This window comes from Zeugodacus cucurbitae, chromosome 5, assembly GCF_028554725.1.
Source record: "Zeugodacus cucurbitae isolate PBARC_wt_2022May chromosome 5, idZeuCucr1.2, whole genome shotgun sequence".
Classification (NCBI taxonomy): Eukaryota; Metazoa; Arthropoda; class Insecta; order Diptera; family Tephritidae; genus Zeugodacus; species Zeugodacus cucurbitae.
Genome location: NC_071670.1, coordinates 22,084,731 through 22,098,618, shown reverse-complemented (window position 1 = coordinate 22,098,618; position 13,888 = coordinate 22,084,731).

The window sequence follows — 13,888 nt, the reverse complement described above, 5'->3', positions numbered from 1 at the left end:
TAGTCAATATACAACTTGCAAGAAAGTGGAGTTTGATAATTTATGATTATGAGTAAAGGTTCTTTAATTTTTTATTAGTCGATACACAACTTGCCAAAAAGTTAATTTTGAACATAAATCTGAGAAAATGCAAAATGAATGATAATAAGTAAAGATTCTTTACATTTCTATTTGTCGATATACTACTGGCACGGAAGTGAATTTTGAACATACATTTGAGAAAATTCAAAACAAATGATTACGAGTAAATGTTTTTCATGTCTCATTTTGTGGATATACAACTTGCTAGAAAGTGGTCTTTGAAAATTAATGATTATGAGTAAATATTCTTTAACTTTCTATCAGTCGATACATATCTTACCAGAAAGTGAATTATGAACATATATTTTAGAAAATGCAAAACAATTGATTAAATGTTTATTATGCTTCAATTTGTCGATATACATCTTGCTAGAAAGTGGACTATGAAAAGTAATGATTATGAGTAAATGTTCTCTCCTTTCTATTGGTCAATATATAACTTGCAAGAAAGCTAATATTGAGAATAAATCTGAGAAAATGCAAAATAAAAAATAATAAGTAAAGGTTCTTTACATTTCTATTTGTCGATATATGTGAGAAAATTCAAAACAAATGATTACGAGTAAATGTTTTTCATATTTCATTTTGTGGATATACAACTTGCTAGAAAGTGGTCTTTGAAAATTAATGATTATGAGTAAATGTTCTTAACCTTTCTATTAGTCAATATACAACTTGCAAGAAAGTGTATTTTGAAGATAAATCTGAGAAAATGCAAATTATGAGTATGAGTAAATCTCCCTAATGTTTCTATTAGCCGATATACAACTTGCACAAAAGTGAATTTTGAACATAAAGCTGATAAAATGTAAAATAATTGATTATAAGTAAATGTTCTTTATGCTTCAATTTGTCGATAAACAACTTTGAAAATTAATGATTATGAGTAAATGCTCTTTATGTTTCTATTTGTCGATATACTACTTGCAAGAAAGTGAATTTTGAAGATAAATCTGAGAGAATGTCAAACAAATGGTTAAGAGTAAATGTTCATTATGTTTATATTAGTCCTTATGCAACTTGCAAGAAAGTGAATTTTGAACATAAATCTGAGAAAATGCAAAATGCATGATTATAAGTAAATGTTCTTTATGCTTCAATTTGTCGATATACAACTTGCAAGAAAGTGGAGTTTGAAACGTAATGAATATGAGTAAATGTTCTTTAACTTTCTATTAGTCGATACACAACTTGCCAGAAAGTTAATTTTGAACATAAATCTGAAACAATGCAAAATTAATGATTCTAAGTAAATATTCTTAATGTTTCTATTAGTCGATATACAGCTTGCTAGAAAGTGATCTTTGAAAATTGATGATTATGAGTAAATATTCTTTAACTTTCTATTAGTCGATACACATCTTACCAGAAAGTGAATTATGAACATATATTTGAGAAAATGCAAAACAAATGATTAAATGTTTATTATGCTTCAATTTGTCGACATACATACATCTTGCTAGAAAGTGGACTATGAAAATTAATGATTACGAGTAAATGTTCTTAACCTTTCTATTAGTCAATATACAACTTGCAAGAAAGTGAATTTTGAAGATAAATCTGAGAAAATGCAAAATATAAGTATGAGTAAATCTCCCTAATGTTTCTATTAGTCGATATACAACTTGTACAAAAGTGAATTTTGAACATAATTCTGATAAAATGTAAAATAAATGATTATGAGTAAATGCTCTTTATGTTTCTATTTGTCGATATACAACTTGCAAGAAAGTGGAGTTTGAAACGTAACGAATATGAGTAAATGTTCTTAACCTTTCTCAAGATACAACTTGCACAAAAGTGAAATTTGAACACAAATCTGAGAAAATGCAAAATAAATGATTATGAGTAAATGTTCTTTATGTTTCTATTTCTCGATATATAACTTGCAAGAAATTGACTTTGAAATTTAATGATTATGAGTAAAAGTTTTTTACCTTTCTGTTAGTCGATATACAAGTTGCAAGGAAGTGAATTTTGAACATAAATCTGAGAAGATACATAATATATGATTAGCAGTAAATATTCTTTATACTTCAATTTGTCGATATACAACATGCAAGAAAGTGGAGTTTGAAAATTAATGATTACGAGTAAATGTTCTTTATGTTTCTATTTGTCGATATACTACTTGCGAGAAAGAGCATTTTGAAAATAAATCTGAGAGAAAGTCAAATAAATGATTAAGAGTAAATGTTCTTTATGCTTATATTAGTCCTTATGCATCTTGCAAGAAAGTGAATTTTGAACCTAAATCTGAGAAAATGTCAAATAAATGATTAAGAGTAAATGTTCTTTATGTTTATATTAGTCCTTATGCAACTTGCAAGAAAGTTAATTTTGAAGATAAATATGAGAGAATGTCAAATTAATGATTAAGAGTAAATCTCCTTTATGTTTCTATTAGTCGATGTACAACTTGCACAAAATGGAATTTTGAACACAAATCTGAGAAAATGCAAAATAAATGATTATGAGTAAATGTTCTTTATACTTAAATTTGTCGATATACAACTTGCAAGAAAATGGACTTTGAAAAGTAATGATTAGCAAATCTCCTTTATGTTTCTGTTTGACAATATACTAATTGAATGAAAGTGAATTTCGAACATAAACCTGAGGAAATGCAAAATAAATGATTATGAGTAAATGTTCTTAATATTTCTATTAGTCAATATAAAACTTGCAAGAAAGTGAATTTCGAACATAAATCTGAGCAAATGCAAAATAAGTGATTATGAGTAAATGTTCTTAATATTTCTATTAGTCAATATACAACTTGCAAGAAAGTGAATTTTGAACATAAATCTGAGAAAATGCAAAATAGATGATTATGGGTAAATGTTCTTTATGTTTCTATTGGTCGATATACAACTTGCAAGAAAGTGGACTTTGAAAAGTAATGATTATGAGTAAATGTTCTTAACCTTTCTCAAGATACAACTTGCACAAAAGTGAATTTTGAACACAAATCTGAGAAAATGCAAAATAAATGATTATGAGTAAATGTTCTTTATGTTTCTATTTCTCGATATATAACTTGCAAGAAATTGACTTTGAAATTTAATGATTATGAGTAAAAGTTTTTTATCTTTCTGTTAGTCGATATACAAGTTGCAAGGAAGTGAATTTTGAACATAAATCTGAGAAGATACATAATATATGATTAGCAGTAAATATTCTTTATACTTCAATTTGTCGATATACAACATGCAAGAAAGTGGACTTTGAAAAGTAATGATTATGAGCAAATCTCCTTTATGTTTCTGTTTGCCAATATACTAATTGAATGAAAGTGAATTTCGAACATAAACCTGAGGAAATGCAAAATAAATTCTAATAAGTAAATGTTCTTTACATTTCTATTTGATAAATGATTAGCAGTAAGTGTTCTTTATACTTCAATTTGTCAATATACAATTTGCATGAAAGTGGACTCTGAACATAAATCTGAGCAAATGCAAAATAAATGATTATGAGTAAATGTTCTTTGTGTTTCTATTTCTCGATATACAACTCGCAAGAAATTTACTTTGAAAATTAATGATTATGAGTAGAAGTTTATTACCTTTCTGTTAGTCGATATACAAGTTGCAAGAAAGTGAATTTTGAACATAAATCTGAGAAGATACATAATATATGATTAGCAGTAAATATTCTTTATACTTCAATTTGTCGATATACAACTTGCAAGAAAGTGGACTTTGAAAAGTATTGATTATGAGTAAATCTCCTTTATGTTTCTATTTGTCAATATACTAATTGAATGAAAGTGAATTTCGAACATAAACCTGAGGAAATGCAAAATAAATAATAATAAGTAAATGTTCTTTACATTTCTATTTGATAAATGATTAGCAGTAAGTGTTCTTTATACGATGCAAGAACGTGAATTTTGAACATAAATCTGAGAAGATACATAATATATGATTTGCAGTAAATATTCTTTATACTTCAATTTGTCGATGTACAACTTGTAAGAAAGTGAACTTTGAACATCTGAGAAGATACATAATATATGATTAGCAGTAAATATTCTTTATACTTCAAATTGTCGATATACAACTTGCAAGAAAGTGGACTTTGAAAAGTAATGATTATGAGTAAATCTCCTTTATGTTTCTATTTGCAGTAAATATTCTTTATACATCAATTTGTCGATAGACTACTTGCAAGAAAGTGAATTTTAAACATAAATCTCAGAAAATGCAAAATGAATGATTATGAGTAGATGCTCTTTATATTTTTGTTTGTCGATATACAACTTGCAAGAAAGTTAATTTTGAACATAGATCTGAGAAAATGCAAATGACAAAAATTCCTCATGCTTCAATTTGTCGATATACAGCTTGCTCGATATATAACTTGCAAGAAATTGACTTTGAAAATTAATGATTATGAGTAAAAATTTTTACCTTTCTGTTAGTCGATATACAAGTTGCAAGGAAGTGAATTTTGAACATAAATCTGAGAAGATACATAATATATGATTAGCAGTAAATATTCTTTATACTTCAATTTGTCGATATACAACTTGTAAGAAAGTGGACTTTGAAAAGTATTGATTATGGGTAAATCTCCTTTATGTTTCTATTTGTCAATATATTAATTGAATGAAAGTTTATTTCGAACATAAATCTGAGGAAATGCAAAATAAATGATTATGAGTAAATGTTCGTAATGTTTCTATTTGTCGATATACAACTTGCAAGAAAGTGAATTTTGAACATAGATCTGAGAAAGTGCAAATTACAAAAGTTCTTTATGCTTCAATTTGTCGATATACAATTTGCAAGATCGTGGACTCTGAACATAAATCTGAGAAAATGCAAAATAAATTGTTATTAGTAAATCCCCTTAATGTTTCTATTAGTCGATGTACAACTTGCACAAAATGGAATTTTGAACACAAATCTGAGAAAATGCAAAATAAATGATTATGAGTAAATGTTCTTTATACTTCAATTTGTCGATATACAACTTGCAAGAAAGTGGATTTTGAAAAGTAATGATTATGAGCAAATCTCCTTTATGTTTCTGTTTGTCAATATAATAATTGAATGAAAGTGAATTTTGAACATAAACCTGAGGAAATGCAAAACAAATGATAATAAGTAAATGTTCTTTACATTTCTATTTGATAAATGATTAGCAGTAAGTGTTCTTTATACGATGCAAGAACGTGAATTTTGAACATAAATCTGAGAAGATACATAACATATGATTTGCAGTAAATATTCTTTATACTTCAATTTGTCGATGTACAACTTGTAAGAAGGTGAACTTTGAAGATAATGCTGAAAAAACGCAAAATAAATCATTATGAGTAGATGATCTTTATATTTTTATTTGTCGATATACAACTTGCAAGAGTGTGAAGTTTGAACATAGATGAAATGCAAATTACAAAAGTTCTTTATGCTTCAATTTGTCAATATACAATTTGCAAGAAAGTGGACTTTGAAAAGTAATGATTATGAGCAAATCTCCTTTATGTTTCTGTTTGTCAATATCTTAATTGAATGAAAGTGAATTTCGAACATAAACCTGAGGAAATGCAAAATAAATGATAATAAGTAAATGTTCTTTATATTTCTATTTGATAAATGATTAGCATTAAGTGTTCTCTATACTTCACTTTGTCGATATACAATTTGCAAGAACGTGAATTTTGAATATAAATCTGAGAAGATACATAATATATGATTTGCAGTAAATATTCTTTATACTTCAATTTGTCGATGTACAACTTGTAAGAAAGTGAACTTTGAACATCTGAGAAGATACATAATATATGATTAGCAGTAAATATTCTTTATACTTCAAATTGTCGATATACAACTTGCAAGAAAGTGGACTTTGAAAAGTAATGATTATGAGTAAATCTCCTTTATGTTTCTATTTGCAGTAAATATTCTTTATACATCAATTTGTCGATAGACTACTTGCAAGAAAGTGAATTTTAAACATAAATCTCAGAAAATGCAAAATGAATGATTATGAGTAGATGCTCTTTATATTTTTGTTTGTCGATATACAACTTGCAAGAAAGTTAATTTTGAACATAGATCTGAGAAAATGCAAATGACAAAAATTCCTCATGCTTCAATTTGTCGATATACAGCTTGCTCGATATATAACTTGCAAGAAATTGACTTTGAAAATTAATGATTATGAGTAAAAATTTTTACCTTTCTGTTAGTCGATATACAAGTTGCAAGGAAGTGAATTTTGAACATAAATCTGAGAAGATACATAATATATGATTAGCAGTAAATATTCTTTATACTTCAATTTGTCGATATACAACTTGTAAGAAAGTGGACTTTGAAAAGTATTGATTATGGGTAAATCTCCTTTATGTTTCTATTTGTCAATATATTAATTGAATGAAAGTTTATTTCGAACATAAATCTGAGGAAATGCAAAATAAATGATTATGAGTAAATGTTCGTAATGTTTCTATTTGTCGATATACAACTTGCAAGAAAGTGAATTTTGAACATAGATCTGAGAAAGTGCAAATTACAAAAGTTCTTTATGCTTCAATTTGTCGATATACAATTTGCAAGATCGTGGACTCTGAACATAAATCTGAGAAAATGCAAAATAAATTGTTATTAGTAAATCCCCTTAATGTTTCTATTAGTCGATGTACAACTTGCACAAAATGGAATTTTGAACACAAATCTGAGAAAATGCAAAATAAATGATTATGAGTAAATGTTCTTTATACTTCAATTTGTCGATATACAACTTGCAAGAAAGTGGATTTTGAAAAGTAATGATTATGAGCAAATCTCCTTTATGTTTCTGTTTGTCAATATAATAATTGAATGAAAGTGAATTTTGAACATAAACCTGAGGAAATGCAAAACAAATGATAATAAGTAAATGTTCTTTACATTTCTATTTGATAAATGATTAGCAGTAAGTGTTCTTTATACGATGCAAGAACGTGAATTTTGAACATAAATCTGAGAAGATACATAACATATGATTTGCAGTAAATATTCTTTATACTTCAATTTGTCGATGTACAACTTGTAAGAAGGTGAACTTTGAAGATAATGCTGAAAAAACGCAAAATAAATCATTATGAGTAGATGATCTTTATATTTTTATTTGTCGATATACAACTTGCAAGAGTGTGAAGTTTGAACATAGATGAAATGCAAATTACAAAAGTTCTTTATGCTTCAATTTGTCAATATACAATTTGCAAGAAAGTGGACTTTGAAAAGTAATGATTATGAGCAAATCTCCTTTATGTTTCTGTTTGTCAATATCTTAATTGAATGAAAGTGAATTTCGAACATAAACCTGAGGAAATGCAAAATAAATGATAATAAGTAAATGTTCTTTATATTTCTATTTGATAAATGATTAGCATTAAGTGTTCTCTATACTTCACTTTGTCGATATACAATTTGCAAGAACGTGAATTTTGAATATAAATCTGAGAAGATACATAATATATGATTTGCAGTAAATATTCTTTATACTTCAATTTGTCGATGTACAACTTGTAAGAAAGTGAAATGTGAACATAATGCTGAATAAACGCAAAATAAATCAATATGAGTAGATGCTCTTTATATTTTTATTTGTCGATATACAACTTGCAAGAAAGTGAAGTTTGAACATATATCTGAGAAAATGCAAATTACAAAAGTTCTTTATGCTTCAATTTGTCAATATACAATTTGCAAGAAAGTAGACTCTGAACATAGATCTGAGAAAATGCAAAATAAATTGTTATTAGTAAATGTTATTAATGTTTATATTTCTCGATATACAACTTGCAAGAAATTGACTTTGAAAATTAATGATTATGAGTCAAAGTTTTTTACCTTTCTGTTAGTCGATATACAAGTTGCAAGGAAGTGAATTTTGAACATAAATCTGAGAAGATACATAATAATGATTAGCAGTAAAGATTCTTTATACTTTAATTTGTCGATATACAATTTGCAAGAACGTGAATTTGGAACATAAATCTGAGAAGATACATAATATATGATTAGCTGTAAATATTCTTTATACATCAATTTGTCGATATACTAATTGAAAGAAAGTGAATTTCGAACATAAATCTGAGGAAATGCAAAATAAATGATTATGCGTAAATGTTCGTTATGTTTCTATTAGTCGATATACAACTTGCAAGAAATTGACTTTGAAAATTAATGATTATGAGTAAAAGTTTTTTACCTTTCTGTTAGTCGATATACAAGTTGCGAGGAAGTGAATTTTGAACATAAATCTGAGAAGATACATAATATATGATTAGCAGTAAATATTCTTTATACTTCAATTTGTCGATATACAACATGCAAGAAAGTGGACTTTGAAAAGTAATGATTATGAGTAAATCTCCTTTATGTTTCTATTTGTCAATATACTAATTGAATGAAAGTGAATTTCGAACATAAATCTGAGGAAATGCAAATTACAAAAGTTCTTTATACTTCAATTTGTCGATATACAACTTGCCAGAAAGTGACTTTGAAAATTAATGATTATGAATAAATGTTCTTTACCTTTCTAATAGTCGATATACAATTTTAAAGAAAATGAATTTTGAACATAAATCTCAAAAAATGCAAAATAAATGATTATGGATAAATGATCTTTATATTTCTACTTATCAATATTTTACTTGCTCGAAAGTGAATTTTGAACGTATATCTCAGAAAATGCAAAATTAATGATTATGAGTAAATGTTCTCTATGTTTCTATTTGTCGATATACAACATGCAAGAAAGTGGACTCTGAACATAAATCTGAGAAAATGCAAAATAAATTGTTATGAGTAAATCCCCTTAATGTTTCTATTAGTCGATGTACAACTTGCACAAAATGGAATTTTGAACACAAATATGAGAAAATGCAAAATAAATGATTATGAGTAAATGTTCTTTATACTTCAATTTTTCGATATACATACAACTTGCAGGAAAGTGGACTTTGAAAAGTAATGATTATGAGCAAATCTCCTTTATGTTTCTGTTTGCCAATATACTAATTGAATGAAAGTGAATTTCGAACATAAACCTGAGGAAATGCAAAATAAATTCTAATAAGTAAATGTTCTTTACATTTCTATTTGATAAATGATTAGCAGTAAGTGTTGTTTATACTTCAATTTGTCAATATACAATTTGCATGAAAGTGGACTCTGAACATAAATCTGAGCAAATGCAAAATAAATGATTATGAGTAAATGTTCTTTGTGTTTCTATTTCTCGATATACAACTCGCAAGAAATTTACTTTGAAAATTAATGATTATGAGTAGAAGTTTATTACCTTTCTGTTAGTCGATATACAAGTTGCAAGAAAGTGAATTTTGAACATAAATCTGAGAAGATACATAATATATGATTAGCAGTAAATATTCTTTATACTTCAATTTGTCGATATACAACTTGCAAGAAAGTGGACTTTGAAAAGTATTGATTATGAGTAAATCTCCTTTATGTTTCTATTTGGCAATATACTAATTGAATGAAAGTGAATTTCGAACATAAACCTGAGGAAATGCAAAATAAATAATAATAAGTAAATGTTCTTTACATTTCTATTTGATAAATGATTAGCAGTAAGTGTTCTTTATACGATGCAAGAACGTGAATTTTGAACATAAATCTGAGAAGATACATAATATATGATTTGCAGTAAATATTCTTTATACTTCAATTTGTCGATGTACAACTTGTAAGAAAGTGAACTTTGAACATCTGAGAAGATACATAATATATGATTAGCAGTAAATATTCTTTATACTTCAAATTGTCGATATACAACTTGCAAGAAAGTGGACTTTGAAAAGTAATGATTATGAGTAAATCTCCTTTATGTTTCTATTTGCAGTAAATATTCTTTATACATCAATTTGTCGATAGACTACTTGCAAGAAAGTGAATTTTAAACATAAATCTCAGAAAATGCAAAATGAATGATTATGAGTAGATGCTCTTTATATTTTTGTTTGTCGATATACAACTTGCAAGAAAGTTAATTTTGAACATAGATCTGAGAAAATGCAAATGACAAAAATTCCTCATGCTTCAATTTGTCGATATACAGCTTGCTCAATATATAACTTGCAAGAAATTGACTTTGAAAATTAATGATTATGAGTAAAAATTTTTACCTTTCTGTTAGTCGATATACAAGTTGCAAGGAAGTGAATTTTGAACATAAATCTGAGAAGATACATAATATATGATTAGCAGTAAATATTCTTTATACTTCAATTTGTCGATATACAACTTGTAAGAAAGTGGACTTTGAAAAGTATTGATTATGGGTAAATCTCCTTTATGTTTCTATTTGTCAATATATTAATTGAATGAAAGTTTATTTCGAACATAAATCTGAGGAAATGCAAAATAAATGATTATGAGTAAATGTTCGTAATGTTTCTATTTGTCGATATACAACTTGCAAGAAAGTGAATTTTGAACATAGATCTGAGAAAGTGCAAATTACAAAAGTTCTTTATGCTTCAATTTGTCGATATACAATTTGCAAGATCGTGGACTCTGAACATAAATCTGAGAAAATGCAAAATAAATTGTTATTAGTAAATCCCCTTAATGTTTCTATTAGTCGATGTACAACTTGCACAAAATGGAATTTTGAACACAAATCTGAGAAAATGCAAAATAAATGATTATGAGTAAATGTTCTTTATACTTCAATTTGTCGATATACAACTTGCAAGAAAGTGGACTTTGAAAAGTAATGATTATGAGCAAATCTCCTTTATGTTTCTGTTTGTCAATATAATAATTGAATGAAAGTGAATTTTGAACATAAACCTGAGGAAATGCAAAACAAATGATAATAAGTAAATGTTCTTTACATTTCTATTTGATAAATGATTAGCAGTAAGTGTTCTTTATACGATGCAAGAACGTGAATTTTGAACATAAATCTGAGAAGATACATAACATATGATTTGCAGTAAATATTCTTTATACTTCAATTTGTCGATGTACAACTTGTAAGAAGGTGAACTTTGAAGATAATGCTGAAAAAACGCAAAATAAATCATTATGAGTAGATGATCTTTATATTTTTATTTGTCGATATACAACTTGCAAGAGTGTGAAGTTTGAACATAGATGAAATGCAAATTACAAAAGTTCTTTATGCTTCAATTTGTCAATATACAATTTGCAAGAAAGTGGACTTTGAAAAGTAATGATTATGAGCAAATCTCCTTTATGTTTCTGTTTGTCAATATCTTAATTGAATGAAAGTGAATTTCGAACATAAACCTGAGGAAATGCAAAATAAATGATAATAAGTAAATGTTCTTTATATTTCTATTTGATAAATGATTAGCATTAAGTGTTCTTTATACTTCACTTTGTCGATATACAATTTGCAAGAACGTGAATTTTGAATATAAATCTGAGAAGATACATAATATATGATTTGCAGTAAATATTCTTTATACTTCAATTTGTCGATGTACAACTTGTAAGAAAGTGAAATGTGAACATAATGCTGAATAAACGCAAAATAAATCAATATGAGTAGATGCTCTTTATATTTTTATTTGTCGATATACAACTTGCAAGAAAGTGAAGTTTGAACATATATCTGAGAAAATGCAAATTACAAAAGTTCTTTATGCTTCAATTTGTCAATATACAATTTGCAAGAAAGTAGACTCTGAACATAGATCTGAGAAAATGCAAAATAAATTGTTATTAGTAAATGTTATTAATGTTTATATTTCTCGATATACAACTTGCAAGAAATTGACTTTGAAAATTAATGATTATGAGTCAAAGTTTTTTACCTTTCTGTTAGTCGATATACAAGTTGCAAGGAAGTGAATTTTGAACATAAATCTGAGAAGATACATAATAATGATTAGCAGTAAAGATTCTTTATACTTTAATTTGTCGATATACAATTTGCAAGAACGTGAATTTGGAACATAAATCTGAGAAGATACATAATATATGATTAGCTGTAAATATTCTTTATACATCAATTTGTCGATATACTAATTGAAAGAAAGTGAATTTCGAACATAAATCTGAGGAAATGCAAAATAAATGATTATGCGTAAATGTTCGTTATGTTTCTATTAGTCGATATACAACTTGCAAGAAATTGACTTTGAAAATTAATGATTATGAGTAAAAGTTTTTTACCTTTCTGTTAGTCGATATACAAGTTGCGAGGAAGTGAATTTTGAACATAAATCTGAGAAGATACATAATATATGATTAGCAGTAAATATTCTTTATACTTCAATTTGTCGATATACAACATGCAAGAAAGTGGACTTTGAAAAGTAATGATTATGAGTAAATCTCCTTTATGTTTCTATTTGTCAATATACTAATTGAATGAAAGTGAATTTCGAACATAAATCTGAGGAAATGCAAATTACAAAAGTTCTTTATACTTCAATTTGTCGATATACAACTTGCCAGAAAGTGACTTTGAAAATTAATGATTATGAATAAATGTTCTTTACCTTTCTAATAGTCGATATACAATTTTAAAGAAAATGAATTTTGAACATAAATCTCAAAAAATGCAAAATAAATGATTATGGATAAATGATCTTTATATTTCTACTTATCAATATTTTACTTGCTCGAAAGTGAATTTTGAACGTATATCTCAGAAAATGCAAAATTAATGATTATGAGTAAATGTTCTCTATGTTTCTATTTGTCGATATACAACATGCAAGAAAGTGGACTCTGAACATAAATCTGAGAAAATGCAAAATAAATTGTTATGAGTAAATCCCCTTAATGTTTCTATTAGTCGATGTACAACTTGCACAAAATGGAATTTTGAACACAAATATGAGAAAATGCAAAATAAATGATTATGAGTAAATGTTCTTTATACTTCAATTTTTCGATATACATACAACTTGCAGGAAAGTGGACTTTGAAAAGTAATGATTATGAGCAAATCTCCTTTATGTTTCTGTTTGCCAATATACTAATTGAATGAAAGTGAATTTCGAACATAAACCTGAGGAAATGCAAAATAAATTCTAATAAGTAAATGTTCTTTACATTTCTATTTGATAAATGATTAGCAGTAAGTGTTCTTTGTACTTCAATTTGTCAATATACAATTTGCATGAAAGTGGACTCTGAACATAAATCTGAGCAAATGCAAAATAAATGATTATGAGTAAATGTTCTTTGTGTTTCTATTTCTCGATATACAACTCGCAAGAAATTTACTTTGAAAATTAATGATTATGAGTAGAAGTTTATTACCTTTCTGTTAGTCGATATACAAGTTGCAAGAAAGTGAATTTTGAACATAAATCTGAGAAGATACATAATATATGATTAGCAGTAAATATTCTTTATACTTCAATTTGTCGATATACAACTTGCAAGAAAGTGGACTTTGAAAAGTATTGATTATGAGTAAATCTCCTTTATGTTTCTATTTGGCAATATACTAATTGAATGAAAGTGAATTTCGAACATAAACCTGAGGAAATGCAAAATAAATAATAATAAGTAAATGTTCTTTACATTTCTATTTGATAAATGATTAGCAGTAAGTGTTCTTTATACGATGCAAGAACGTGAATTTTGAACATAAATCTGAGAAGATACATAATATATGATTTGCAGTAAATATTCTTTATACTTCAATTTGTCGATGTACAACTTGTAAGAAAGTGAACTTTGAACATCTGAGAAGATACATAATATATGATTAGCAGTAAATATTCTTTATACTTCAAATTGTCGATATACAACTTGCAAGAAAGTGGACTTTGAAAAGTAAT